We start from the raw sequence: 6,807 nt of genomic DNA, 5'->3' as shown, positions 1-6,807 counted from the left end.
CATCCTTGATCCCGGTTCATGGATTGCTGATGAGATCAGTGAAATCATAACATGGTTCGATATAGCAAGCCAAGGAAGGAAAAAATTGAGTAACAGTGAGAAATTTGGGTGAAACATTTTGTGCGCTTCAAGGTAAGTTAGATTGCTTTACTATTTCCGAACTTCTTTTCTCGCTGAACATCACGCTTTGGAACAAAAGTTGTGTTTCCGTTTTGGATCTATTTTCTTTTTCATTTTGTTCTAGATTTATTTTGCTTATTTTGCTATGCGGGCTGGGTAAAGGGGTATGATATCATGGTTATGGCCCGCACCTCAACAGCATAGGTATTTTCGGAATGGTCTTGACGAGTAGGTGCCAGAAATTTATGTTTGATGCTATTTTGAAACCCAAGATGGCGACTTCCGGTGTGTGTGTGTGTGTGTGTGTGTGTATGTGTGTGTATGTGTGTGTGTTAATCATCCTATCTCCCACTAACTGGTAATGATTTACAGAAAAAAGATATTTGCATGTATTTAAATATATTCATGCAAATAACTTGGTTCATGGATTTAGGTAGGTGTCAGCTCAATTGACTTTCTGATGACCCACTTCGTGTACAGCGCCAGACATGTTCCGAGGTCATCGTTCCTTCAACCAGCCCCGCCGTAATGTAATGTTTGTGTCAATTGGAATTAAAAATTACAGAAAAACTTTCGATTCCTTCCCGGAAGGAAGAAGTCGACGCGTATTTAAATATATATGTATGTAATGTAATGATCATAAATGATAAAATTCACTTACTCAAAAGATCTACACATTTTGAAACTTATTTCTCGGCTTTGTTGAATCGAATATTCTGTAGTAAGTGTCTCATTCCCTCTTGTAAAACTCGCTTACCGCTGCTCATCTCATTCAGCATTTCGACTCCCTCGGTCGACCGTCTCATAAAAGAGATTTCTTCCATCGAATTCTCTATTTCCGTCGGAACTCGTATATGAGACGCTCAAAGGATTCTACAAACTCGAATATCAACTACCTGAAGCAAAAATAATATATAATATAAATAATTTTATAAAAAAAAATCCCTAATTCTATAATCAACTAAGGCTGTCTGACGATTCTAATGCAGAAGCTAATTATGTGACCATCAAAAATACGTCAGACAACCTTAATTGACCCCCCTTACCAAGCTATAACATGGGTGGCGTTGTGAGAGCTGTCGAATAAGAGTTGAGAACAGTTTGAAACAACATCTGATGTTGTTCCAAATGTATATGATACCCATATTGATACCCATATTGATTGGGTTATAACGAATTTCGCTAAATCGGAAATCGCCATCTTGGATTTCAAAATGGTGTCAAAAATCAATTTTTGGGACCTGCTCGTTAAGATCATCACGAAAACACTCATATTGACTGGGTTATAACGAATGTGGCTAACCCGGAAGTAGCCATCTTGGAATCCAAAATGGCATCAAACATCGGCCTTTGTCTCCAACTCGTCAAGACCATTCCGAAAATACCCATATTAATAGGTTTATAGCGAATTTCGCTAAACCGGAAGTCACAACCGTGGATTTCAAAATAGCATCAAACATAAATTTCTAGCACCTACTTGTCAAGACCATTCCGAAAATACCCATATTGATTGGGTTATAGCGAATTTCGCTAAACCGGAAGTTGCCATCTTGAAATTCAAAATGCCGTCAAAAATCAATTTCTGGCACCTACTCTTCAAGTCCATTCCGAAAATACCTATATTGATTGGGTTATAGCGAATTTCACTAAACCGAAAGCCACCATCTTGGATTTCAAGATGGTGTCAAAAATCAATTTCTGGCACCTACTCTTCAAGACCATTCCCATTTTGTTGAGGAGCGGACCATAAGGAGTTTTCCAGACCCGTCTTTTCCATCTTTCCGAAAATCTTCTAAGTCTTTTAAATTCAAAAGGACAGAATATTTTTGTCACGGTGTTCCTAAAACCGTTATTAACAAAAATGACCATAAATTTGTCATACGACATTTGAAAGATACAGTATCCAAGCATCTTCTCAGTGAATTTCGAAATGATCCATCGAGAGATTCGAGAGAAATTGTGATTTGAAGTTTTATGACACGTTTCATAAGGCTACCAGCAAACATCCACGGGTTTGGTCCTATCTCTATAAGCAAAAAAAATTGTCTACTTATTTAGTACATGCCATTCGAAAGGTGTAGTAATCAAGTATATCCCCTGCAAGTTTGAAAATATTTCATTGACGGAATCGAAATTTATAACGGTTTGGATGTGGTATGCGATCATAGATGGGTTTTCTACCAGACTTCAAGCGTGAATCCATGTTTGTCCATTGACTATTTAGATCGTTTATACGTGTCGCGGTTTTTAAAGGAAAACCTTACCATTTAAGTACATAAATATAATGTACAAAAGGTGTTATTTATATGGTGCACTGAAAAATATGAAAATAGGGTTGTCTACCAAACGTTTAATATAATGTGTAAATTAAAAAAATGGATAAAAGTTGGTATGTTTACTTCAAAAGGCCATATATCAATGGTTTGTTGACCGTTTCTTACTATTTTTTCATTATTGAACAAGTAGACGTTTCATCATTAATTTTCATTAAGAAGAATATAAAATAGAGTTGCCTACATCAATAAATAGACAATATAATTGATCTCAACTATAAGTGTTTCAAAACGCCGTTTTCACGATCAAAATTCAGAACTCCTGAACCATTTGTTTTGGAAATTAGACATCTTTGATGAAGTATCTAAACAAAAATAGACGCATCTTTTCATATAGTGAATTGAGTGAATTATTTGCCTAATTGAAAGTACTAACTTTTTGCTTTCGATTGACTATAAAAACCTTTGTCTGACGGAGACTGCTAGGTAGGTTACCTATAAAACCAATACTCAATATTACCATCTCGCGCTGAGCAAGAAAAAAAATCAACGATTACGAATCCTATGTAGGGGAGAGGGGGTAACAATGAAACAAATTTTTTATTCGATTTAATTTTGATGATAATACATGTTATTTGTGTAGCCAAAAGTGATGCATAGTTTCACTCTGTTGTTAACTAATACATATATTTTTTCCAGCTGGTAAAATTCACTGGAAATAACTTTTTTTTGGGTAATAGACAGTCGGTGGTAAAATGTACCAGGAACTATGAAACACGACATCGTCTACAGTGAAATATTCTACTTGCAAATTTTATTCTTTTGTTTTGACGAATAAAGATCCTAAAGCTTCCTATTAAAGTTATTTTGAGACGCAAATCGTTTGTTTACGCAAGATATCACTATATCATCGCGTAATTTCGGACCACCTTATATGCATATAAGATGCAATCCTGAAAGAAGCTATAAGTTCTACAAAATTTGCTCAAATTGACAAACTTTCCATTTAATGAGTTGTATTTATTGTGGAAAATCGGAACCCATTCACATTTTAATATAGGTCACAAAAATAAGAAATTTTCACTGTTCCCCATATATCATCGTTTCACAGTTACCCAATGGGTCTATTTATGAAGATTGTCAAATTACACAGAACCATGACAAGTTACCAAAAAACTTTCTTCGCGGCAAATGTTGAACATAAAATTTGCTACAAATAACAGTAGAATAAACATTTATCCGGTGAACGGTAACTCATAAAAATGGAATAATGGTTTTTATTGCAAATTTACTCTGACTGTTATAAAACAAACAAATATCCATTAAAAGAGATAGAGTGATCAGAAATCTTCCAAAATACAGTAACACGTGTAAAGAATTAGAAACCATGAAATATGAGGAAATGAGACGATTATGTTCATGCATTATGATTTTATTACGATTGTTTCATAGTTCCTGCTGCTCCACCGTTACCCTCTCTCCCCTATTCGGTTTGTTGATTTTTCTCGGTGAAATTAAAAACGATATCAGTTTTCTTCGTCGTTACGTAACGTTTCGGCCTACTATGCTTCAGCCATCGCCGGACGCCTACAAACATTTATTTCGACAAAATATTCACATTAAATTACAATAATTCACAAATGATTACAAAGCTTTCACAACACATTACATGAATTGACATGAATTCACTCCAAACACACTCCATTCATACACATCTTCTGCCGACTGACGAACGATTTGTCCTGTTCGGCTGTCTGCTTTCCTCGCTATTCACACACTGTCGAAGCTTGGTTACCAGCCCGTCGTACGTTGTAAAGAACGTTCCACATTCTCTGTGGAGGTTTACGGTTTTGTCTTCCCCCAGCATTTTGATATGGAACATTTCGGCCGTCGTTCTGCTCTCCTGGTTTACTATTCGCTCAAGTATCTGCGTATTAGCGAAGTCGAAGATGTGTCCGTCTTGTAGTGTGTGTTGTGATAGTTCCGTTCTGGCATCATTCTTCTTTGCGTCATTTTTGTGTTCCGCTACTCTCGTTTCCAGTTTCCTCCCCATTTGTCCAATGTATGCCTTACCATCATCTGTAGGGTAAAAGGGTATAATACACCCCACCGGGGCAAAGTGCCCCTCTTCGATTCCCAGGATTCCTGAAATTTCTAAAAAGTAAAAATGACTGATAACAGTATCGTTTCATGAAATTAACGTACTAAGTTAGTTTGGTGTTTTTAATGCAAAACAACAACATACACAAAAGATTCAAAAGAGCTACTTTGATGTAAGCTCCCTTTTTCCAATAGCATTACAACCAATTAGAAACAGTCGGATTCGATAGAACTATTTCAAGTAGCTTACTAGAATATTATAGTTACTATCTTAGTTTTTAGCTTTGCTTAAAACTATGCGTGTGTGTAGAATTATTCATGTATTCGCAACAGCTTATCACCGGCCAAAACGCCCCACCTATTGTTGTGGGGCATACTCACCGATTGCTGTGGGGCATACCGTCCTCTTGTTGTGGGGCATATTACACTACACTATTTTGCCCTGAGTGAAAGAAAAAACTAGAATTTAGGCATCTTTGAAAAATGTTTAATAGTACTTGTATCAGGATGTTTTTAATAAAAATGAAATGGGTACTAATTTCTAACTAATATAACAATAAATTAGAGTAATTAGTGAGAAGATCATAGTGTCGAATGGTGAAATATAGCTATTTTTGCTTAAGGGGAGTGTATTAGACCTGTTTACCCTACCACATGGAATCGAGTACACTACGTTCTTCTGTTTTCCTGGTGGAATCGGGTCCTTCAGCTTGGTAAAAATTCGTTTTTTAATTTTATCTCTCGGCTAACGCAAGTTTTGTGTTGTGTTTCCTGAAACAGGAAACAGGACAGGAAAAAATCGTTCGTCAGTCGGCAGAAGATGTGTATGAATGGAGTGTGTTTGGAGTGTTATGAAAGCTTTGTAATCATTTGTGAATTATTGTAATTTAATGTGAATATTTTTTCGAAATAAATGTTTGTAGGCGACCGACGATGGCTGAAGCATAGTAGGCCGAAACGTTACATAACGACGAAGAAAACAGGTATCGTTTTTAATTTCACCGAGAAAAATCAACAAACCGAATACATAACAATTTTGCGGTGATCAATAAACCCTAAAGATTACGAATCCTTTTTAAAAAAATTTTAAACGTTATACTATGGTGTTACGGGGAGAAATAAACACAACTGTAACACTAGCTAGTATAAATTAATTTCACTTTCGATATATACAAATGGCATGAAAAATGTATTGTAATAATCTTGATTTTAGTAACCCTCAGATGTAAGAAGCTATTGAAAAAAAAACCTGTTTAATTCTACCTAGCTGTGCAATTGTGCCTTTCTCATTTCTCTAAACTATGGCACGGAGGCTTTTTATGTTCAACATAATTGTGGAATTGTCCATTACATTCTTAGTACACTTTGCACTTATACACAATGGCATGCTAGCCACGAACTTGATGAGCTACGTGTCGACGGTGAAACACTTGAAACAAAAAAATATCATAATCCATTAGCCTAATCAGCATTAGATCAATGTTATCTGCTTGCTAACTCATTTTGTCATGCGGGGGTGGGTATGTGAGGAGGGCGAAAGTCCCATGAACGAACGACTCCCCAGCTAAAATTGGTATGCTTTGTGATATAGTGGTGGTTTAAAGATGATGGAGTTGAAAGGGAGGGGTATGAGGACTGGATGGGGTGGTGGTCTGAGGGGTGATTTAAGGAGATTTTTAAGGGAGGGGAGTGAACAGTAGGGGGGTGTAGCCTCTCTCCGTAAACCATCAACTACGCCCCTGTTAAAATCCAGAAACCTTATGCGAGTCGAAAAAAAAAATGATTAGGTTGACGTTTTTCAGAGTGATTGCATAACCTTTCTATATGAGAAAGGCAAAAATGTGCCAAAATCCAAAAAAGTGAATCGTCGTCAAATTTTTTTTCGAATTTGCATCAAATCTCGACGTTTCATGCACCTTGAACACATTTAGCGTCAAAAATAAAAATTTTATTTTTGATTTTTCCTATAGTTTATATGAGAAATTTCTGTGTGGCAGCACTCTGAAACCCGTAATTCCGGAACCAGAACTCCGATCGATCCAAAATTCAATAGCAGCCGATGGGAAGGTTGCACCTTTCATCTGAGACTAAGTTTGGGCAAATCGGTCCAGCCATCTCTGAGAAAAATGAGTGACATTATTTGACACATACGCACATACATGCACACATACATACACACACATACACATACATACACACACATACAGACTTTTTCCGATCTCGACGAACTGAGTCGAATGGGAAATGACACTCGGTCCTCCGGGCCGGGATTAGGTTGACGTTTTTCAGAGTGATTGCATAACCTTTCTATATG

This window comes from Topomyia yanbarensis, chromosome 2, assembly GCF_030247195.1.
Source record: "Topomyia yanbarensis strain Yona2022 chromosome 2, ASM3024719v1, whole genome shotgun sequence".
In the NCBI taxonomy this organism is placed as follows: domain Eukaryota; kingdom Metazoa; phylum Arthropoda; class Insecta; order Diptera; family Culicidae; genus Topomyia; species Topomyia yanbarensis.
The sequence above is the reverse complement of the archived record's forward strand: the minus strand, read 5'-3'. Positions refer to the sequence as shown.